The sequence below is a fragment of the Mauremys mutica genome, chromosome 1 (genome assembly GCF_020497125.1).
Source record: "Mauremys mutica isolate MM-2020 ecotype Southern chromosome 1, ASM2049712v1, whole genome shotgun sequence".
Classification (NCBI taxonomy): domain Eukaryota; kingdom Metazoa; phylum Chordata; order Testudines; family Geoemydidae; genus Mauremys; species Mauremys mutica.
In genome coordinates this window covers 234,037,719-234,063,368 of record NC_059072.1, presented here as the reverse complement: position 1 = coordinate 234,063,368, position 25,650 = coordinate 234,037,719, and the positions used below count along the sequence as shown (strand labels likewise).

The following is a 25,650-nucleotide window of genomic DNA, read 5'->3' as shown; positions in this document are numbered from 1 at the left end:
AACTGACATTCTCTGACAAATGCAGCATTATGGATTCACTGTAGGATGAAGCACAGAAAATATGAGACTGAGCCAAAACTCTTTTAAAATAACTAATTACCAGGATTGTAGTGACATTTCAATGGGTAATGCATCCTACAGTAGGTATTTAGGAAAAATATTTGTATCTTTATTTTGTCTGTTATGATTATCCAATTGTATATGTCTGGATCACTGGGCTATGACAGTGATGATAATTATTTAGTGCTCAGATGAGACTAAGAATTATATGGTATTGATATGTTGCAGCTTTATTTTGTATCTCCATTCAACACATTTGTTCTCTTTTCAGGAACAAACACACATACAGTGGAGATATTGACTTTAGTGTCCAAGTTATGCTTGTGGAGCTGAGAGCAGAATTCGGACAATCATTGTTCTTTGGTACGAGTTCCATTCCTTTATATGCATTTCCCAAACATTTTAAAGGTGGTGGCACCCCTCTTTTAATGTAACTAGTAATAGTCAGGTGAGATATTATTTATGATAAAATTAGAATACCAGATTTTGATACTGTACACTATGAGAATGAGCAATGTATTATGCCAAAAAACTGAGGTACTGTAAGAGAAGGTAGCATATGGTTTTAATTATATATTTTTTTCAAATGCAATCATTTATTTTCTTGAATATGAGCCATTTGCCACACACAGAATCAAACCTCAAACTTCCATCAAATGCTGATTTGACAATAAAATGAACAGGTGTTTTTTCTCCTCAGCTTTAGAAATTCAATAATAAATTTCTGGTGTGTCTAAGGCTCTTCTACAACTAAACTATGGGACGTGGAGATAAAAATCTCCTTAACCAGGAAAAATTAAAATTAAAAGACAATGAGAGAACAGCATGTAACAAAAGAGAATAACAATAGAACCTGTATCTCATTTCATATTGGCCGCATCACAAATCATCTTTCAACTGAGAATGTTTATTCTATAGATTCTGATCCATGATTACAGGCAAAATTCTGTTCTAATTTTTAACTAACAGGAAAACCCCAGTAATTGTGTGTGTGTGTGTGTGTGTGTGTGTGTGTGTGTGTGTGTGTGAAAAATAAAGCATGAATAGAAATGCATATTGCATAACTTATGCAACCCTATCACAAGTGGTTTAGCTTGGCATTACAGTTTCAAAAGGCAATTGGGGCCTAAATCACCACTAACTTACTCCAAGGTTATGCTGGTACAAATTAGTTGAAATCAATGAAATAACACCAGCATAAAACTGTAGTGGTGAATCAGACCTGCTTAGTTCTTCATGGAGCTGTTGAAAAATGTGCACTGTTTTTCAGGAAAAAAATGTTTGAAATTTGAAGTTTTGAAAATTTTGACTTCTTTATAAGCCAGTCAAAAACAGAAAACATTCTTGCAAAAGAAGTGTTGTAATTTGGGAAATATAAAATTTTTAAGCTAGCTATCTGCTTAATCTGTATAGCTGCACAGAACACCTTGTTGCTGTGGCTTGTGTATAAGGAAGAAGTGAAGATTTCAACAGAAAATATGCTGATCCATAATAAAATGATGGACACAAAACGCATGTGCTCTGGACCAGAGAAGAAGGGAACAAAGATGGCCTTAATCATCTTTGCATTCCCTCGATTCTTTGGACATCAAAGAGTTAGTTCAGCTCGCTGCTTGTTTTAGAGCATAAGAACATAAGAACGGCCATACTGGGTCAGACCAAAAGTCCATGTAACCCCGTATCCTGTCTTCCGACAGTGCCAGGTGCTTCAGAGAGAATGAACAGAACAGGGCGTTGAAAAGTATGCTCTCTGTAGGTGGTATTAGGTTAGCAACCAGGAGAATTCTGTAGGCTGCACACTCCTGCTACATCATAGACATGATGCACATTTTTTCTAGATTGAAGAGTCACAAGTGAACAATTCTTCTAGGCAAATTCATGGATTGTCATTGATGGAAGCCTTGAAGGAGTCCATATATTGCCCAACCTCCTGGTGAAAGGAAAAGCGCTATGATGACTAGTGGGGAAATGGAAAGAGTTTTCTTTGGAAAATAAAGATGAATAGGTGGTATCAAAAAGAACATATGATTGTTGGTCATGTCTAGATGCTAGTATGATCTCCCCTCCACTGATAAGACAAGAACAATAGTAGCCATAATAATGAATAAATAAGGAAGTAAGATAAGATGAGGTAAGAAAATAATAAAAAGATCTGGATTGTAGGAGCCTAATAGAGGTGAACCAGGCAAGGTGCTTGCTCTATAAAGATGGGATAGTCAAATGCAGTGTGTTTATTCGCTTCCAGTATAGTTCCACCAGCTGTACCATAAAGACATTTTTGACTGAATCTTCCCTTAAGAATTTTAGATTGAATTTCTTAAAGTCCTGAGTTTCTAGTTAGTACAAGACAAGTTAGAATTGTGGCAGGAATGCTTCAAACCCAGAGCACTTAATGATTGTAATTAAACAATGTTATTGTTTGGTTCAATATAATTATTATAACTAGCAACAGTCCAATTATTACATAATATATGGGTTCACTTATTAATGTCAGCACAATAAAACCAAAGATCTGCTGCCAATAAAATTGCAGATTTGTTAGCAACATATGATTTTCATAGAACATTCGTAAGTGTGGTTTTGGAGGAATTTTGTTACTACCACAGTTTTAGAAGGCTAATATTATCCTCTTTGGTCTTCCACACTCTGCCAACTCTACTTTTGTTGAATTATGCCTGGCTGGTAGCATGGATAGAGTGGGGGTAGGTATTTATAAGCAGGAAGAAAAAGGTGTTGTAGACTTTATGGGGCCTAATCTGAAGAGGCCCACTTCTTCTTCAGCTCCAGCACTTTCTGGAATTGTGTCTGTCCTAGGGTCTCACCCCCACTTTGAGCTTGTGAGTTCAAAGATGGGGACCCGCAGGTATTCTCCCCCCACCCTAACCCTTAGGGTAGGTTTCCTTCTCGCTGCCACCACTCGATTTATTCGGTGAATCGAGACACCCCTCTGTTCCCCCCTCCTCCTTCCAGAGACTTTCCTGGGGAAGCACAGATCAAATCACAGAGGGAGAAAGATTCCTTTCACTTCCCTCTCCCTTCCCTGCTTTCTCTGCTTGGAGACAACCCTTGTCTCCACAGAGTGGCGCCTAGCTTCCTTCCCCTGAATCCACAGGTAAGGAACTTAACCAAGTCCTGAACCTAAAAGAGTTTATTAAAAGAAAAAAAAATACACAATCTCTATGAATCCAAGACAGACATTCATAGGGTCTAGTCTTATTAATCCCTGGAGAAATTTCTCCCTTTTCCTCAGTACAAACAATACAGGCAAAATTACGAATAATCAATACAAACACACAGAATTGCAGACACAGGATTCTTATATGAAATTACCCAGTACTTCTAATACTCACTAGCTTGAATAGAAGAAATTAGTTCAGAAAGATGAGCAGACTTGATTAAGCGTCTGGGCTGGTGTAGTTCCAGACGGCTAAGAACACAGAACAAAGAACACAGAGACCCAAGTTCCTGCTCTCTGGGATTTTCAAATTCTCTTCCCTGATTGGTCCTTTGGTCAGGTGTTTCACCAGGTCTGTGTTAACCCTTTACAGGTAGAACTTAACCCTTAACTAACTACTTATGACAGTGTCCTTAATGTAAAAATTGATAAATAGGAGGCTGGCTGAGAAATTTAAGCCTGAGTAAATTCTGTAGTTGTGAGAGTTTATACCAGGGATTGGCAACCTTTGGCACGCGGCCCACCAGGACAAGCATGCTGGCAGGCCAGGCCAGTTTGTTTACTTGCCGCGTCCACAGATTCGTCTGATCGTGGCTCCTACTGGCCATGGTTCACCACTCCAGGCCTATGGGGGTGATGGGAAGCGGCGGCCAGTACATCCCTCATCCCACGCTGCTTCCCGCCGCCCCCATTGGCCTGGGATGGTGAACCACGGCCAGTGGGATCCGTGATCGGCAAATCCTGCGGACACAACAGTTAAATAAACCAGCCCGGCCTGCCAGGGGGCTTACCCTACCATGCCGTGTGCCAAAGGTTGCTGATCCCTGGTCTATACCATTATGTTTACCATTTTTACCAGACTATGATAAATTTTGTACAGAGTATGCCTTGTGAAATATCATTTGAAAACTCATAACCTGCATTATTGTACTGGTAAAATACGTGTGGCAAAATTGTATATAAAATTATAAGAGTCTGCTGTATAACATTTCTGTAACATGCTTCAAGTTAAAAAGGCAGACCCAAACCAGAGACAAAAGACACAACTGAATTCCCAGCCAGATGTCAAAAATATCAAGTGGGCTATCACTTAGATAAGCAACTTTTCTTGGCAGAAGGAGGGTATGAGAGAAAGCTTTACATATTGGCAATTAAAAAGCTGGAGATAATCCTCAAAGAAGGGAAAATGATATACGAATAGAGAACACACACAAGACACACCACATCTCTCCCCTCATTGCTATTCACGACATCAACAATACTTGAAAGACAGAAGTAGTATCATTGAACTGGGAAGGGGAGGTCCTGGCTGAAGCAATCTAGCCAGACTGCTGTAAACTTATTGTGAAAGAAACCTTTTTGCTTTTAAATTCACTTAGCTTATTAAGTCATGCACTAGATTGTGGTTTATCTTTTTATTTTCTTTGTAACCAATTTTGACTTGTATGCCTCATTTCTTGTAATCACTTAAAATCTATCTTTCTGTAGTTAAAAAAATTGTTTTATTGTTTTATCTAAACCAATGGGTGTCTGTACTGGAGTGTTGGGAATCTTCATTTGAGATAACAGGGCCTGGGCATATAATTTTTCTTTGGTGAAGTGACAAACTTTCTATGAGCTTGTACTGTCCAGGAGGGTGCTGGTCAGTACAAGACACACATTTCTGGAGACAAATCTGGTCTGAGAGTTGGTTGATATTGTTCTGCAGTGTAATTCAGAAATGGCTTGCTAGAAACATTTCTATAATTCCGCTGGGAGTGATTTTGCATGCTGGAGGCTGTGTGTGAGCAGGACCAGGAGTAGAGGCTCTTACTGGAAAGCAGTGTAAAAGGCATCCAGGTTGGAGAATTGAGGGGACAGATCTGTTCAACAGTACAGATTTCACCCTGGGGAATGTCACAGTGGTTCAGGGTGTCTGTCTCCCAGCTGAATGCACAAGGGGAAAAGGGTTGGGAGCTGCCAATTATGTGGCCTATATGAAGAACCATGATAGTTGCTGTCGCTGTGTTCTGACAAGCACAGGAATGTTTACTGGTGTCACATAGTATCCAAAAAAGGCACGATGGAAGACGCAAGGTCATGACCTAAGGGATAGCACTGCTTTCTGTACCCACTAAGGAGCTAAAGAATGATGATGATGATGCCTCCTTGAGGAATATCTCCTCCCCTAGTTGATGTAGTTCCACGCCACTCTCAACACAGGGCCATCCCCTAAAGACACAATCTAGACATAGGGGTCCAGTGTAATTACCTTTATCTCCCAAGTATCCAATATTGTTTTGTCCAATATTGTTTTATCCAATGATTGCTGTCACCTGAACCTTCTGACGTGAGTCTCCAAATGTCCACAGAACTACAATGACTCATATAAAGTTATCAGAGCAGTTTGCAATAGATTTGAATGTTAGGCCATGATAGAGCTGGACACTGATCCATCAGTGTCCCAGAGAAAGAAAAGGGCAGTGGCAACAGCTTGTGTTGCCCTTGCCAAACAAGACTGTTAGGGTCACTTTGATGTCTTGAGTCTTGAATATTTAGGAATTTTTGCACCATAAACAGAGATGGTTGAAAGTGGACTTCCAATCAAATAGACTTTAACAATTTCAGAAAAATGGTAGATAAGGTTCCACCAATCAAAAGATGGAGGCAGCCCAGAGGCCGACCACCTATTACATGGGGTCATCAAGTCTGTTCTGATTTTGGACACTCTGGCCATCAAGAATGGACCAAATGATGAATGGTCCCTACAGCGGACTGTCTGGCTAAGCATTGAAGAGGAAGAGAGGAAGTACATAAGGTCCCATGGGAAGAAAATCTAAGGTATATGGGAGTTCAGGAGAGCTGACAGTTTCTCAAAGAGACAATATTAAAGGCACATTGACAAATTAATCTTTAAGAAAGAAAGATAGGGAGGGAGGGAAGAGCTCAATATGGCTGCATCAGGAGCTCTTTAATGACCTAAAAATCAAAAAGGAATCCTATAAAAAGTAGAAACATGGACAAATTGCAAAAGATGAGTATAAAAGAATAGCTCAATCATGTAGGGACAAAATCAGAAAGTCTAAAGAGCAAAATGAGTTACAATTAGCAAATGACAAAAGCAATAAGAGCTTCTATTCATGCATTGAACAAGCAAAGGACAAAAGAAAGTGTAGGTCGATTACTTAGCAGGGAAGGAGAAGGCTAGCAAAATGGCTGAAGTGTATAATGCCTATTTTGCTTCAGTCTTCATTAAAAAGGATCATTATGACCACCTGCTTAACACAATTAATGTTAATTGTCCTGCTCTGTCTGGCACTGATGAGGTCTCAGCTGGAGTACTGTGTCCAGTTTTGCACACCAGACTTTAAGAAAGATGTGATCAAATTGGAGAGCCCAGAGGAGAACAACTAAAAATCCTGTCTCAGTGCAGGGGAATGGATGAGATGATTTCTCAAGATCTCTTCCATCCCTACATTTTTGTAATTCCATGTAGTAGGTATCTCCCGAGGAGGAACTGCAGAACAATGTATTAAATTGATTGATTTATTGGTATTAACTATCTTTGATTGCTTCACCTGCATCTTGACCACTAATCCTTCTCCTCCTGAGATTACTTCTAATATTTCAAGTCTGTGAGCACCTTTAAAGAGCTGCCATTTGAAAACAAATAAAAAAACACCTCAGCTAGACACTTTTTAACTCTCCTCCTGCTCCAAACTCTGAAATTTCCTCACAAAATAACAACAATCTGAGGTTCAGGAAAAGCAATATTGAGTCCTGAACAAGTGAGTCTTATAAAGTTTGGTATCCTATGACATATCTGTGCTAGAAATAGAAGCATCATCTCATTAGAAAGGAAGAAATGGGCTTTTGACTTTAACCCTACTTCAACTAGAAAAAAAGACTTTTTCACAAAATGAGATGAGGGAATAAATATTTTTTGTGTGTGGCCCTTTTAAAATTGTGAGAGCACATATTAAATATCATTATTATTAGGGCTGCTTAAAAGTATTCCTTCAAAATTCCTTTTTTTTTAAAGAAAAATTAGGTTTTCAGCTAAACAACGTTTCATGTCTGCATTCCATGGAAAATTTCAACTTATTGAAAAGCCAAACACACAAACAATGAAATTTTGATTCAGAAATGTCACTGCAGGAAAGTCATAGATTAAGTGCCTCATTCTCTTCTATGGGCTGAATTGTTCCCCAGGCCAACTACATTTCCCAGGCAGGGAATCCTATGATGTACTACAGCGCCTCAGCAAAAGGGGGAGGGGTGATGTATCATGTGAAATGTAGTTTGTCCAGGAAGTATGTTCCTTAGAGGAGAATCAGGGAATGAGGTATTTGAACTACAACTCCCATGAGACACTATGCTAGCACTTTGATTTGAAATTTTTGACATTAAGCCAAAATATTTTATCAAAGTCAAAACTTTCCACATGGGGGTGGAAAATACATTTTCCACCCACCTCTAAGGTACATATGGAAAAATATTTTACTGGTTTATAAAACATCAATAATTTTTTTTCTTCTCTCTCCTGTCCTGAACATTTGGTCTGATAAAATAAAGGTGCCTGGGTTTACAGACAGGAGGGTACAAAAACAATACAAATAAAAATATTTAAAACTCATAAACATTTTAAAATGGTTTCTATGTAAAATGTGGTTTACAGAATACCTCATGGTGTCATGTGGCATAAACATTTTATTGGCAATTGTTTGGGATGTATTACATCATTTATTTTTTTTTATTTTACATCTTGAAACTAATCCAACCGTCCCAAATTCACGCAGATAAAACCTTGACACCACATCAATATCATATTGCAATCTAATGTGTGTGTTGCTGTGAATTGAAATCCAGGTATTTTCCAAAAGTATTTGGCCATCATGTCTACCATCATGCCCATGAAATAGACCTGAAAAGTAAAACAGAACCTTTTTGGTTTGCACAAGAATGCCAAGAAGTGACATCTTTATACCCCCGTAAACCCAGCCCTGAGGCAAGGCTGTAGCTATCTCTCTCTTCTCCTCAGGGTTATGGATTCCCCTATAAGGGTGCCTGGTGTCTCGACCCAAGGAAACCCCTTCTAGTGCAGAGAACACAGACCGTCCTTTCCTTTGGGAAAATATTTAACACACAATCTGGAGTGTCAGTCAGAGCAGACAATAATGAAATAGCTAAAACAATTCCCGGGGCTTTATTAGGTATGGGAAACTCAAGACAAGGGACAGTGGATACAAAAAGTTACATACACAAAACCTAACTCTTTTGAACTTCAACATTGTTATTAATTTTTTAGTGGAGCACAATAATTAGTGAAAGTTTAATTTCACTTTTTTAAAAAAAGTCACTAATAGCAAAATGTAATGGGCTGTAATTACTTCAAGTTTTATAATAGTTAATAGCCTAAGCATTATTCAATTATATCACTAAATATGTTTTATAAATGCTTTTTAAGCATTAATTTTCACATTTTAGTTGAATGGTTGGTTTAATGTAGCAGATCTCCTCTAATGTCTTAATTTATTTGAAGTACTCTAATGAGATTGTTCAGCTATATTAAAAGCACCAGAAATCATGAGAAAATTCAGAATTGAGATATTAAAATACAGCCATGCAATGATATTTGCTGTGTTTTAAGATGTTTTTATAATTATGGGGACATCTGTTATCATCTCTGTAGCTAGGCATGGAAAGATTAAATATTTATCAGCAAATGTTAGTAAACCTCAATTTCATCATACACATACAGACTGATGAAAAATATTTCCATTGATAATAATCTAAATTTACAGAAAGGTAAAGTAAGAAAAATGCTGCTTGAAAATTTATTAGCGTCAAAATCCAGTGATTTGGACTTAGGAATTAGCCTTCTAACAAATTGACTAGTGAATGAATAGTAAAAACAAGTCTGATTTGTTTCTTTAAGGATATTTACATTCTGTTTTTAATATGTATAGACCATTTGTGTTTTAATGATTTCTAAGCTTCAATGTTGTGAATTTCAGTGTCTACTGCCATTAAATAGTAATAATACTGTCTGATATGCCCATAAACTCCTGTAATTGTGAAAATTTAAATAGATCAAAACCTAAATAAAATACTCAAAAATACACATTGATGTTATCTATCAAAATGATAAAATATACAAATTAAATTCTGCTAACGCTACCAATAACTCTAGCTATAATCCAAAATGGGCTTAAAATGGTTCATGAATTTGTGTCTAAGGGTTGATGGCCAACTGGTGTGAAATTTTATACAGGGTTTGTTTTGGTTCCCTTTGAATTTTCTGTTTAGTTTTGGTGTCATTTCCTCTCACACATTTTTAATTAGAAGACTTTGAAAATTTGACTGAAATTTGTCAATGGCAGTCCTACTTTACATTGCTGACTTATATCCCTTAAAAACCATATCTATCTATACAAAACTCAGTACTGGGGTGAAACCTGAGAACTGGTAAAAGAGGGAGCTTGTTTGTTTCTTTATGTCAGATTTATGGTCATTTTTAGCCATTTTTCACATTATGCACTCTATGTCTAAATTTGATTGATAGGGTCAGATGCATATAATCCTGACTGACTGGGGACAGGCACATGTGAACTGGGTTGTTGGGGCTGGGAACACAAAAGCCTGATTGGTTGACTAGGGATGAGAAGAGAAAAATCCTTCTCTCTCAGGAACTAAATTTTTCTGTCAGATTTTATCCTACTACAGCAAAGGTGTTCTGTTCAGTGGCTGACAAAATAGTCTCTATTCGCTGTTGTGTTTCTACCTCCAGCAGGTCTGCACCTTCCCACCTCATCATGTCCACTCCTGATTAAACACTAAAAAAACAAAACAAAGAAAGCTAATATACAAATATTCATTATGAAGCAGTTAGGGTTGCACAACACACAACATACACCCATACATGCAAAAAAATCAAAAGTTAAGCCACCTAATAGTATATACCATCTTCTCCTTCACCCAGAGACACATTTAACCATGGCTAAAACTACCATACACAATATAACAGGAACCACAATCCTAACTAAGGATTGATTGTTATCTTTTTAACAGGTCTTCTAAACACAAACCTTTACCAAACTATTCCCTCACAACACATCAACTACAACCCCTAACATCCACAACTACTAGTGCTGGGCAAGAGAAATCTATTAAAGGAGTGTGTGTAAAAGGGCAAAAAGTAGTCAGAGTTAGGGTTACAGTAAATGGTCTGTGATGGATAGTAGCCATGGTGTTTGCCTGTGGATGGAGGAGAAGGGGCTATATACGGTTGGGTCGCCTATGTCTTCATTTCCTTGCTTTTGTGGTGTGTGCCAGTTATTTTGTGCATATAGCAATCCGAACTGCTTGACAACAAAGGTTTTTTTTATTAATATAATAGGAACATTTGATTTTACAATCTCTTGCAATAAACAACTGAAAAAATACAAAAGAGTATACTTTCCAAATAGAGGATTGACCAATGCTCTAAAAAGCAACAAAAGTATTCTGCAGCATTCCCTTTCTTAGTCTCTTGATAGCTGGAGGGCCACCAGAACAATTTCAATTCCCCAATAGCATAACAGGACTTAGAAATTCAAAGATTTACAAGGAAGAGAAAAACAGGAGAAAAGATAATTAAGAACTTTCCATTCCTCTTTCTAAATATTTACTGTCAGAGAATACATGGTGCAGATTTGAGATCACTTTGGAAAAACAGTGCTGTTATAGTTCATTATGACAAGCTAAACCTTAAGGAATAAAAAGTACTAATGCAAATGCATGTAAAATGGTGTCAGTAATTAATTGCTACTAAAATGTACATGAACACAAAGTACACAAGCTAAAATTAAAACTGCGCTAAGCTAATATGTTTTGGGATTTCACAGACAATGCAAATAATAACATTGAACAAAGATTTCATATCTTGGTGGAACAATCTGAATGCAAAATCAATATGTTATGGTGATCAGGGTTTGTTAACATGAGGAAATAGTCAGATATAAAATGTGGCTTTAGTAGGTTTTGCATGTGTAGACTGATGGCAAATCAAACACCCCCGGATCAATCTCTGGCAAGATGCTGTTTGCATATTCAGTTTATGTCCATCATTGGTAATCTTGTCACAACACTGAAGCTTTTAGTGCCCATGTGATCCCTGACCGTACAGCAACATTCCTTGGTACACAAGCTTTGGAATTTGTTGGTCTTCCATTCTTAAAATACCAAACCAATACTCCAAACCAAGAACGCTTCTGATATTGTACGAGGGCTGAAGGAGGCAGTTGCTTGGTTTGGTTTCAAATATCCTCATTTCTGATCTTGTATTGCCTTTAGATATGGAGAACCTGATGAAGACATTGAGAAGCTGATGTTCTTCAGCCTTTCTCTTCCATACACCAGAGTTTGTATAACAGAGGTTCTAAAAAGACACAACTTTGTAGCAAGCTTGATGTCATGACTTCCCCACAGAAGCTGATGAAAAGCCCAAAACATGGCAGCAGCCATAGATGCTGACTTCCCCTCTTCCTGGTGGCTGCTCGACCCCGCCTCCCCCCTCCCCCCTCCCCGCCCCTGGCTCCACCCATGCACCATCCTCACCCCAGTCCCATTCCCACCTTTCCCCAAAGTCCCCGCTCCCATTCCACCCCCTTCCCTCAAGTCCTCGCTCCTGCTCTGCTTCTTCTCCACCTCATCCCCTGAGTGTGCCATGTCCCCTCTCCTCCCCCTCCCTCCCAGAATGTCATAAGCACTGCTAAACAGCTGTTAAGCAGCGGGGCAGCGGGAAGCACTGGGAGGGAGGGTGAGGAGTGGGGACACAGCATGCTCGGGTGGGGGAGAAGGAGGCACGTGAGGGGAGCTTGGCTGCCTGTGGGTACAGAGCACCGACTATTTTTCCCTGTGGGTGCTCCAGCCCAGGAGCACCCACGGAGTCGGTGCCTATGGCAGCAGCTACTGCTATATGAGAGATCACATCTTTCGAGCATCTTCCAGCACTGTCTATGATGATGCACCCATGTTGGGGGTGTATACATTCACTCTCTGAGGGTGTTTATACTGAAGTTGACCACTTGTGACAATCTGGTCAATTGTCCTTGTAGCTGAAATGGCCAAGAGTATCTCTGTCACTGAGGCAAAAATGACCATTGAAACCTTTCAAAAGGGCCATTCCAGTGTATCGTGTGTTTGTTGCAACTGTAAAATTGGTGCCTGGGATGTCTGAACATAGTCTGGAACAACTAAAGCCATCCTTCTCATCAAGTAGTTGAAACACCTGAACATGGAGATCTATGCTTTATCTGAATTGCACTCACCAGCAAGCTATGAAAAGCAAGTTGAGAATGATAGAGTTTAAAAAAGCCATCCTCTCCAGTGCTCCTTGCTTCTCCCTGAAAAAGGTTCACTACCACAATGATTTTGTGAGACACTTCCGCTGTTTATAAGTGTTAAATCAGAGACAAGAGAAACCATATGATCTGGCATGGGTGACCAGTCATACAGATTGCAAATCAAATTCTTAATATTGAATATACAAGTGAGCATTCACTGCAAACAGCTCACAAAATCAATAGGCTAAATATGCTCATAAAATTATTTATTGAATAAACATTTGTAAAAAAACCCAGGATCAATTCACAGACCATTTGCAAACAGAAAAGAGCATGTAGAATACAGTGAATAAATTATTTGCAATGAATAGTTTAATCAGTTCTATATACGGTATGTCCACACTCAACACTTTTTATGGCATGTGAGTACAGTACATTCACTGCATACCTCCACTCTCAGCATGGGTATAAACAGCAGTGTAGATGGTGAGGCATGGCTTACACAAGTAAAGACATGCCTTAACCCTTAGGGTATGTACCCTACCTAGCTGTCTATGAACCCAAGTAGAACATTCCCCATACACATTGTTATATTTAGCAGTGTAGTATCCTGCTTCCTCTGTGCTGCAAAAGCCTTTTCCTACCATTCAGAAAGGCTCCAGCAGTGGGAAAAGGCTCTGGCAGTGGGGAAAGGCTCCAGCAGCTCCCGCACTGACAGATGCAAGAAGTTTCTAGAGCTTTTCCCCACCACAGGATTTTTTTAAAAAATATTTATATAATCTCCAAGTTATGGAGGAGTCTATATTAGAACTTTTACTTGTAGACCTAGGAGTAACCAGATGGAATGGCTGGACCTCAAAAAATTCTATTATTGTTCTGAGTACATTAGACTATATTAGAAAAGGGAAATAGCTGCCATTTCAGTTGAACAAACTTCAAAAGGACAAGGAGATTTGGTGTGGACAAACAACTAAACATTCAAACATTTTTTTACCCAAACTTATCATGAACAAACATTAGGGGTAGGGTATCAGAGGGGTAGCCGTGTTAGTCTGGATCTGTAAAAACAGCAAAGAGTTCTGTGGCACCTTATAGACTAACAGACGTATTGGAGCATGAGCTTTCATGGGTGAATACCCACTTCGTCGGATGCATATGGGGTAGAAATCTTATGAAAACAGTGTCTGCAGATAGTTTTTCAGTACTTTGCAATGTCTTAACTGATCCAATAAATATACAAAGATTTTTTGGCTGACCATCAGTCACTGGTTGTCACACTGGATAGCTAACTTTGCCCCATTAACCAATATATCCAAGTACAATGAATGCTTCTTAGAGCCAAGCTGCAGGTTGTCCCAAGTTTCCAGTTTTAAATCTTCAGTGTACTTGGGTTTTTTAATAAAATATCTGATTTGGGAGATAAAAGCACAAAAGGGATTATAAGTGACAGCTAATCTGATAAATATTTCAATTTCAGAATAGATATTTAACATCCAGAATTAAGCTTCTAGTATATGTTTTATATAAAAATGTACTGCTAAAGTAAGATTTTCTGAACACTACTTTTTCTTTTCAAGAAACAATTTTGATGTTCCCTGGATTTAGTTAAAATGTGGTGGGTTGTTGGGTTTTTCCTTTAAATGTATGTTTAAAATAAGAGATAGATGTACTGGCATATGCATGGTTTCATGTTCAGTTCCAGATTGCTCATTGTGTTTAACTTCCAGTTTCTTACTTACAGTCATATAGGGCCTGATCCAAAGTCCATTAAAATTGGTGTCAAGTATCAGAGGGGTAGCTGTGTTAGTCTGGATCTGTAAAAGCAGCAAAGAGTCCTGTGGCACCTTATAGACTAACAGACGTATTGGAGCATGAGCTTTCGTGGATGAATACCGACGATGCATCTGACGAAGTGGGTATTCACCCACGAAAACTCATGCTCCAATACGTCTGTTAGTCTATAAGGTGCCACAGGACTCTTTGCTGCTATTAAAATTGGTGTGACTGTTAGAGGGCTTTCCCTTCACCCTCTCCCCGAAGTCCAAAGTGCAAGAAATTTGATGTCTGTTAGGGTTAGTTCCAAACAAGCATATCCATAGCTCTACACGCCGGCAGAGTCTGTTTCCCAATGTTCCATTCCCAGCTCTGACGCCGCATAACCTTGCCTGTGTCCCCATTTGCACCTCCCCATTCCCTATTCCATATTCTCAATTCCCACCTCCTCCTCCTTAGCAGGCCTAAAAATACCTCCAGTGCGCGCACCTACAGCTTATAGTCATGTTCCGTTCTGGAGGGTCATGAGTCTAGGGCAGTGTTTCCCAAACTTGGGATGCCGCTGGCGGGTTGGGCCAGTTTGTTTACCTTCCATGTCTGCAGGTCTGGCTGATCACGGCTCCCACTGGCCGCGGTTCTTCACTCCAGGCCAATGGGAGCTGCTGGAAGTGGCGCGGGCCGAGGGACGTACTGGCCGCTGCTTCCAGCAGCTCCCATTGACCTGGAGCAGTGAACCATGGCCAAAGACTGGAGACCACCTGGGATATTTGGGACAGTATATTTGTATTTCTTTAAGTAATTATTGGAATGTATTATAAGTAGGGCTGTCGATTAATCACAATTAACATGCAATTAACTCAAAAAAATTAATCATGATTAATTGCAGTTTTAATTACACTGTTAAACAATAGAATACCACTTGATATTTAATAAATATTTCGGATGATTTTCTACATTTTAAAATACATTTATTTCAATTACAACACAGAATACAAAGCATACAGTGCTCACTTAATATATATTTTTGATTACAGATATTTGCACTGCAAAAATTATAAACAAAATAGTATTTTTCAATACACCTCATACAAGTACAATCTCTTTATTGTGAAAGTGCAATTTACAAATGCAGATTTTTTTTGTACATAACTGCACTCAAAAACAAAACAATGTAAAACTTTAGACCCAACAAGTCCACTCAGTCCTACTTCTTGTTCAGGCAATCGATTAGACAAACAAGTTTGTTTATGTTTACAGGAGATAACGCTGCCTGTTTCTTGTTTACAATGTTGTCACCTGAAATTGAGAACAGGCATTTGTAAGTTTAACTTTTAAGATAAAGAGATTGTATTATAGTACTTGTATTAGGTGAATTGAAAAAGCTATTTATTTTGGTTTTTTTCAGTGTAAATACTATTTAATTAAATGGTATTCCATTATTGCTTAATACCACAATTAATCATGCGATTAATTTTTTAATCGCTTGACAGCCTTAATGATAAGTTTTAGTTTTATTCATATTCCATTGTATCACTTTATTCATAAAGAAACCTAATTTATCACTAATCATTCTTATAATCACAGAATGATTTTATTAAGGCAGGGTATAACTAGTTCAGATATTATTTGAATCCAGCAAGGTTGTACAAACTAACTGTCTGCTCCACTGTATAAGTACATTTATATAAATGGAGAGGTAGGCATTGGGAGTTGCTTCATAGAAGGAAATGCAGAAAGAAGAGCTGAGAAAATGCACAAAAACATGGAGTACAGACAGAAACATAGATAGGAGGTGTTGGGTTTCCCCTGGGACCTCTTCTATTCAATTCCCCAAGAACTCAGATTGACTCCAGTCTCATCACTCAGGTTCCAAAGTTATGCTGAGTTGATCAGACTCAAGAATAATGGGGTGGGTATAGGGCATACCACACATCCAAAGTTACACAGCAAATTTCTTCTTTAAATACATATCACATTGCATTTACTATATGTTTCAACACATGTTCTGGGATTTGGTTGGTCACTTTGTAGGAACCAATCCCTGTACAGCATACTCTGTACATGCACTGTCCATGTATAATTTACTCTTAACCTCAGCTCTGTATAAGCTCGAAAACTTGTCTCTTTTACCAACAAAGTTGGTCCAATAAGATATTACTTCACCCAACTTGTCTTCCATTGTTATCTTGGCCATTGTACATGGTTCCTTGTGTTTCCTCTTCTCTTAGCTAGCACAGACATTCTATTTTAAACCTACTGAACCTAATCCTGTCTCCCAAGAAGTGAGATCTCACCCATGTCAAGCCAGGACTACATTCCACCAGTTTTGTTTTCCTTTTTATATTAGCATTCACAGAAGCAATTTCTGTAATTTTAACTTTTATTTTATTTTAATTACAGTATAAAAAATGGTACAAAAATCTTTTTTTATATATTACCACAGGAAACCTAGGTGTGAAACAGAAGATAGGCCAATTAAAATATTATTTCTTGGGTACATGATAGAAGCGGTCCTTTTCAGCCACCACACAATACTAGTTATTACCCGCATGGACAGTTTTTACTTTATCTGTGTCCAAGCATCTCAGCCATACTGTGCAATTTGGAGACTTTCCCCCCAGAGTGAACCCACATGCTGGCAATTCTGTGTGCAAGTGTCACCCAGGTGTAAACAGCAGAACAAGTCTCAGGGCTTTCCAGACCTTTCATTGTCTCACAACAATATTTGAGGAGGGAAAGCAAACTTATTTCACACTGTATGGGTTATAGAGGTTTCACATTTAACTTCATGGTATTGAAGTGGACCCTTGCTAATTTTCTTTCTTGAGGCAACTGCTGTCACCTCTCTTGTAACATTTTTTTAACTTTTCTGTGATGATAGAAGAGGGCAAGTTTTCTTTTACTTTGCATAGCATGTATTCCTGACATACTACAAATGTTGTTATTATTAGAACACAATGACATAATTGTATACTTAAAAAAACAATTATAATATTATATTATATTTAATTAACATAACTTTATTAATGAGGCTTTGACTTTTTTATTCAATGGATGCAGTATTTTTGCTGCTACTTTCTGTTGAATTACTTCGTCATGTTTTTATAGCATTTTTATGTTAGCTTGGTTTTAAAGTAACATATCAGTTTAAAATAATTTAGCTTTTGTGCCAATCTTATTAATTTTTTTCTGGTGTAGTTGTTTCCCTCCTTGGCTGGCTTATACGTTCTAAAGTATACATTTTTTGTTTAGAAAGTTTTTAAACAGTTTTTAATTATATCTTACTAATTTTTAACGGACACAATTATTTAGCTAACTGCAGATTGGTAAAATTCAGTTATACTGAAATAAATAAACTGAACATTTTTGTACAATATTTTAATAGGTTATAATGCTAAACCATTTGGACCTGTTTTCAGTGTAGGACATTTAAATCTCTCTCTTTTTTTTATTTACAGAACTCCACCATAAAGTTTTTGTTTTTATGGCCTTAGTAACATTTATTTACACCACAGGTAAACAGACCTTTTGGATAGGATTTTAATGGTTGGAGGTTTTGAAGTTTTTTGAATGGCCACTACACCATTCAAAGTAGCTTTATTATTTATAATTAATAACCCATTAAAACAAAATTTGGATGACACTTTCAAATAGGATTTGGTGGTTGGGCTTTACTTTTAATTCGCTGATTTTTCATGGTGCTGGGTTGGTTTGCACTTTTAAAGCATACAACCATCTGCTTTAGCCAAGCAGATCCAAATCACAGCACCACTATGTCGAGGTTCACCCAAGACCTCTTCCATTCTGTTCCCCAAGTTTAACTAATCATTCAGGTTCCTTTATTTGGCATACAACAAAGCTGAGTTGATCAGACTCAAGTGTAAAGGGTGGCTATAGGGTGTATCACACATCCAAAATTACACAGCAAACCTTTTCCTTTATATACGTTTACATATCTCATTGAATTTACTTTACATTGCATTAGACATTTTGGTATTGGCTTAGACACTTTGTAGAAAACAATCCCTGTGCAGCATGCTCTGTCCACTCACTGTCCATTCCTGACTTATCTTATCCATTGTTATCTTGTCTATTATAAATGGTTCCCTGGGTGTTTCCCTTTTTCTTAGCTAGGAAGAGTCATTTTGTTTCCAGCCTGCTGATCTATTTGCCTCCCAAATCCTTTCTCCCAGAAAATAAGGCAACACCCATGTCCAATTACTCATGTGAAGTCAGGCCTACAGCAGGATGGAGAAGGAAGAGAATCAAATGGCATCAAATAGTGGTCTAAAGGTAAGCATATTTTGTCACATTTGGTATCATTCAGTGATAATAAGGTGCTAAATAAATAATGACAACTGAACGTTTTAGTTACACATACAGGCTAGGTTCTACCCTTGCTCTTTACACAAACTTCTCATTAGCATTAGTGGGGATGCAGCTATTGATCAACAATAGTCTTAAATGCATAAGCCAGCCCACTGACCATAATCACAGAACTGAAAGGGACTTCAAGAAGTCATCAAGTTCAGTCCCGTGCACTCATGACAGAACTAAGTATTATCTAGACCATCCCTGACAGATGTTTGCCTAAACTGCTCTTAAAATCTCCAATGATGGAGATTCCACAACCTCCCTAAGCAATTTTTTCCAGTGCTTAACCACCCTGACAGTTAGGAAGTTTTTCCTAATGTCCAAACTTTGCTGCAATTTAAACCCATTACTTGTCCTATCCTCAGAGGTTAAAGAGAACATTTCTTCTCCATCCTCCTTGTAACAACCTTTTATATACTTGAAAACTTATCATGTCCCCTCTCAGCCTCCTCTTCTCCAGACTAAACAAGCCCGTTTTTTTTCAATCACCCCTCATGGGTCATGTTTTCTAGCCTTTTAATCATTTTTGTTGCTCTCCTCTGGACTTTCTCCAATTTGTCCACATCGTTCCTCAAATGTGGTGCCCAGAACTGGACACAATGCTCCAGTTGAAGCCATATCAGTGCAGAGTAGCATGGAAGAATTACTTCTTGTGTCTTGCTTACAATACTCCTGCTAATACGTCCCAGAATTATGTTTGCTTTTTTTGCAACAGGGGAAGTGTCACTAGCCTACCAGCCAAGGCAGATACCAGGAAATAAGTACCATCTCCCTGGCTAAAACACAAACTGTTTTCAAAGAAAAGTTTATGGATAACTAGCTTTCCTGTGATAGATTTTAGAAAGCTGCAGCCTTTCAAATATATTCACTGGAAATGTTATGCCATGCCAAGCCAAGTGGTTCACTGACTTCTCATATTAGCCAAAGAATGAAAATGGGTGTGATAGATGGTTTGTGTGCATACCCTTCATCTGCCAGTGTAGAACACAAGAAGGGTTTTTCTTGGATTTGGTCACACTAATCAATTTGTTTTACTACCCAGAACCATGACAATAATTCTAACCCCTCATTAACACAGCGTAAGTGCATAATGCTATATAGGCTGATAGATTTTATAATCATTCAGCTCTGCCAACATACATCATCTCACTGGGATGTACAACTAGCATGTTCCCGCTTCTGTATTTTTAAGGTTGTAATAAAGTAGGCAGTATATGGATTCAAAATTCTAGTTTATAGTGAAAAATGGCCCTCCAGTGCACGACAGTGACACTGTTGATTTTTTCAGTTTATGGGATGTTTTACTTCTCAGTACAACCTACTTCCTTAATTCTATATACATGTGTGTATATTATTTCTTATTTAAGATGTACTATCTATCTATCGCCATAGATACAGACACGATATATACTCTTTCTCATGTCTGGTCCACCTGTGCCAATGAGTCGAGCATGGAATTCCATTCTGAAACTTTTGCAAATTTTAATGAGTCAAATTTCTAGCAAGTTGAGTGATTTTTTTACCCTTAACTTTCAAATCGCTTTGAAGCCCTGGTTAATATAGATCCTTCTCATATTTTAACAGAAAATACTAATGATCTTAAACACTTTAATTCACCATAACCTAAAATAAATCCCTGCAGAGTTACAGAATATCTCACCCATGGAATGTGATTATGTTTCAATTTCCCAAGGAAATTTATGATATCATGTGTGGATCCTTCAGAGTTCTAAAAGAAGAAGTAAAACAAAGTATTCCCTTTCTTATGAGTGAGAAGATTTGCCAGCATCAGAATATTTCTGCACATCTTTAGCATTTTGTTTTACTATTCACACTTTTAGCCATCACACCTTCTAGGACCTCACTTCAGTGCTGATTGCCTCAGACTGTCTTCATGACTTGCAGCTCATAATGCTATCCCAGTAACATCATTTTGGCTAGATTAGAAGTACATTTATACTCATTAGCTTTATCACCAAAAATGAACATTTTAAACAGTGGAGCATGCTGAAGGAGGCATTAGTACTGCATGGATTAAGCGGAAATATGTGGGTTTCTCATGCATAATTATAAGACGGCATCTTGCCCAGACATATCTAAGCACTGTAGCTCTTTCACACAAGATCAGACAAGGCTGTTAAATCACAGTTTATTTTTTGTGACTCTAAATCATCCCTTGGGCTGCTCAGACTACAGTTAGTTTATTTTCACCTTCAAAGGCTAAGCCTCCTGTTTCCAGGACACATTAAAATGGTTAAGGGACTTGAAGATTTATGTCACTTTGCTGGGAATAGGGTGTTGAACTTGTAAATGTAGCTCAATAATAAATAAGCAGTCCTCCATAATGTTGGTGTGTAAATAACATAGAAGACTCTGCAATTATACTGGTCTAGCGGTCTGAACATGGGATTTGGAGCCAAGATCACTTCGAGTTGTAATCCCAGTTCAGATCCTCCCTCTCTTTGTAACCTTGGGATAATCACTGTTTTATTTTATTTTATTTTTTAATTTTTATTTAGGATCCCCATCTGTAAAATGAGGATACTAGTACGTACCTATCTCACAAGGAGTTATGACATGTTAATTCTTAAATGGGCTTGATTCACCCCTTTTACTGCAGGAAGGTGCAACATCAGGCTACTAGATACTGGACTACTTGAAGCTTTTTAAGCACTATGCTCATACTTAAATATATGGAGTTGCAGTAGTCCAAACCGGAGGCCACATAGGCATAGATCACCATGGCTAAGTCCTCCATTATTATGGGGTAACGTCTTCCATTATCATTATTATTATTTGTATTACTGCAGCACTGGAAGCCCTAGTCGTGGACCTGTTGTTCAAGGCACCATACCAACACAGGACAAAATGACAGTACCTGCCCCAAGAAGCTCACAATTTAACTATAAGACAAGAGACAACAGATAGATAGGGGAGTAAAAGGAAATAATGAGATGAGATTGGTTGGCATGATACGTAGGGATCTCTGAACACCAGCAGCTTAGCCATTGTCAAGTTTGCCATCAGGGCAAAGGAGAGTTTTAATGAGGGTTCTGAAGGAGGATAATGAAGTAGCTTTGCTGATGATTGTGGGGAGCTGTTCCCAAGTATGGGGGCAGTTTAGGAGAAAGTATGAAGATGTTAAATTAAACTGCTATGTGATGGAGGCTGGCATCGTGGGCCAATGAGCAGTGAGTATTTTGTCTCTGTTATGTGAACTTGTGTGAAAGCCAATCGGGAGGGGCCCTGTGTACTGACAGTGGGTTAGATGACTCTTAGTTTGTTTTGTGATTACCTTGGTCGGAAGTGGATATCAGGGATTGTTTGCCAGGTGATTTTCTTGAAAATGCCCAGACTGTGCTGTGCTTTGAGGGTTGATAGTAGATTTCCTGCATCAAAATTGGAGGTGTATATATTAAGTATTCATGGGTGTAGGGACACACCCACCCCTGCACCCCAGTTTGTGCCCTAATCACAACGTTAGAGTAATTCTATCTCTCTGGCCCAATGACTATTCGCGTATTTTGTACAGAGTGGAATAGTTTCAGCGGGAGATACTGAGAGAGGCCTGCCCCAAAATACCCACCAACCAATGGCAGCATTGTAGAAGGTATAAGATCAGCTTGTCCTCCTGAGTGGAATCTATTTGTGAATTCATGTCAACTTTGCAAATAGTTTCAGTTGGACTGAAACTGCATTTTTTGGCCAAAAAGCTCTTTGTCTAAAAAAAATTATCCTGCTCTAACGAACTTGAATATGCTTCAGTCCTATGTGCCTGTAAATAGCAGTGGCATGATTTGTGCCTATAAAACTACAAAGTATAAGTAATTATTTATGGATTTATAAGTCAGGTCTGAATGAACTCTCACTGAGAACTAGTGATGTACTGGGGGAAAAGACCTCAGGAGCAGAATGTATTTGCATAGACACACCTACTCCACTTAGGGGATCAGCAGACAGACCTGCGTTGCCAAAGTGATCAGTTTTGGCTCTTCGGGGCTAAAATTCATTTTAATATTGAAAGGAGTGGTGTCGTAATCCTTATTGTATGAGTAAAGGGCAGCAGGACTGTACTTAGCATGTCCTGATTCAGGGGTCCCCATAATATGAACCTCACTCACTAAGCAGGGTGTCATGATGGCAAATCCAGGTAAGAGTCAGATGGGGTGAGAATAGATAATCCTATGTGTGGGTGGTCATGTTTAAAGGGTCCTAGAAGATATTTGACCCATCTCCCTCCAGTGTTGATTAAACTAATTTGAAAATCTTGGTTCTTTGTCAGTGATCACTAAAGAAGAACTCACAGATAAGTTGATCCAAGAGGGCTGAACTTCAGGCCTGTTGTAGAACTGTGTTGCAGTGAAAAGACAACACACAAGAGATAGTATCAGAAAGGTTCCCTACTGTCCAGTGAAATCACTAAAGAGCTGAAATCACTGAGAACTGGGCTGAGTGGTGGAACCTCAGAACACAGTGTCACAGTAAAATGACAGTGAAGATGGCAATGACAGCAGCAGTGACAAGGAACAAGAAATGACAAACAGTGGTAGAGACTGCAGATACATTGAGGAGCATAGGTGGAGGCAATATTCAACCAGCATCTCCCCTCAGAGGTGGGAGATGAACCCACCCAAGTGCATACCCGGATTCTGTGGATGTTGCTGACCTCAGACAAGACACTCTGAGTAGGGTACAGAGGAGGGAAAAGGGGACTGGCATGTTAAAGAGACATTTACGCCTTGGATTTTCACACCACAAGGTGGGAAACTGAGAAAAAGGACACTGATCATAATACTGGGGGATGGATGTTCCACTTATTGGTTGCATACTTTCAAGTCATTGTCGCAGCGTTTTCCCAAATTAATGCTTTGTTAACTTCTTTTAATAAACATTTTCTTTTGTTATACAGGGACTCAGTGCTTGCGAGTGGGGAAGTATTGCCTCTTAGAGGTGCCCAGGGATAGTGTTCACAAACTTCCCAGATTACTGGGAAGTTTAGAGATGGAACAACCACATTTGAGACCCTTTAAATAATATAATGTTCAGAGGCTTAGCATTTTTCCAGCTGTAGGCCAGAGTGTGATCTCACTTTTATGTAAAACTAGAAAAATTCCACTGACTCTTCATCAGTGTGAATGGGTGCTAAACTGATTGTATGTATGGGACAATGTTACTGCATTTCTACATGTACCATGATTCCTGAAATTAGTGCTTCTAGAATCAAGGCTTCCCAGGGGCATGAGTGCTGTGAATAACAATTGGCACTATTGCTATTGATCTATAGCCAGAATTCCTGCTTTCCTGTAGTAGTACTTACTGCTATAGTAGACTATATTTGACAATCTAGCAGTTCAGATTCCTGTAGATAGATAAAAGGTTATGTACAATACAGGCTTTCAGTAAGTATAGAATATCAGTTAATTACAATGTAAACTGCAATCAGACTATCTACTGCATGGCAATGGGAATATTTCTGGGAGGCTTCTACATAAGAGCCATTTCAGCAGAGAATGCAAGCACGTGCTTAAATTCTTCCCTATTCAGCAAAGTACTTAAGCACAAGCTAGTCCCATTGACAGTAATGAGATTTAAACACATGCTTAAAGATAAGCATGTGATTAAGTGCTTTGCTGAATAAGGATGGATCAGAGTTCTGATTTGGCCTGCTTTTCAAATGGTATAAATCACTGAACTCAAAGCAGCTATTGCAATTTATATCAGGTAGGGATCTTCATACTGAGAAACTTCAGTTTGCAGAATACACATATCATTCATTCAAATTTAATTCTAGCCCATTCTCACTGCCCACAATTTCCTGCAAAGTGGGCCTGCTCCTCAAGGCAAAAGGAGTTCCATAAGCAGAGCAACTGCATGGCACAGCTGGGCCTGTGTTCAAGATTATTTTATGGAAGTGGGGCGGGGGGAATAAAACTTGGTGACTTTCTTCAACCAATGCCTGATAAATATTTAATGCTTTCATGTTCTTAGAATGAATTACGCTGAACTAATTTGGTTGCTAATCTGGATGTTAAATAAAACTTTTCAAGCTGCCTCTGCAAATACAACAAATCACATTTAGTAGTACAGCGAGCAAGGTTAATTTAAGATATATTAATAATTGCAATGAGTTTAAGAGGCTTGTTGCTAGAACATCCCTGAAGTCTCATTCAAGAAAAACAGTAATACTCCACTTCCATGCTTTAATAAGCATTACTGTACTGGAATTCCTATGAGAATACACTGTGGTATCTACATTGTTTCCAAAGATATACATTAATATGTTGTTATTATTATTGCAATAATTAACAAGCAAAAAAAATGTGATAAGACTCCAGAAATAATATATTACCCCCAACTGGATAATAAATGGCTTTGCAAGGATTTATGAGCAGGGACAATAGAAATTGTTGGGGAGGAAAGGGCCTTTCTGTGGAATTTCTGGGGGGGAGTTTGTTTTGATTTTACTTTCTACTTGGCCCTATTCTTGAATTTTAAGAGTAGATTATCACTGAGAGTCATTCAGAAATATTTATTAGGTTATTAAAATGAACTACCTTCACTGCTGCTGGACCAACTTTTTATTCCAAAACCGCAAAATCCCCCAAGCTGCACTACAGGAATCCAACTCTTTTTTGCTAACGGCAATATAGGTGCCATTTCCCCTGAATTTCAAGAACAACACAGCAAGCATCTGAATTATCTGAATAATCAAAACACTGTCTGATCGAATATTTAGGCATACTGGAGTAGAAGTGGTTAAAATTCAGTTTCAAGGTCGATAGTCAGATGAGATGAATGGGAAAGTCCTGTGCAAGAGCTACTCACATGGACAAAATGAATCACATCATAAATGTTTCCAGGATCACACACTAAAGTAATAAAACACTTAACAGTAGCATTATTTTTAAAGGAAGACAACTATTCCATACTATAACAAAATAATGGTAGGTAAATGACCAGATT

The 25,650-nt window shown here is 38.4% G+C and overlaps 1 long non-coding RNA gene across 1 annotated transcript; it reads left to right on the top strand.

The window, feature by feature from the left end:
- LOC123366620 lies at positions 1–23,479 on the top strand. The gene is made up of 4 exons (XR_006578156.1): positions 1–140; positions 332–423; positions 18,507–18,606; positions 22,970–23,479. It is a non-coding gene; the product is annotated as an uncharacterized LOC123366620 (long non-coding RNA).
- The last annotated feature ends 2,171 nt before the right edge of the window (positions 23,480–25,650 follow it).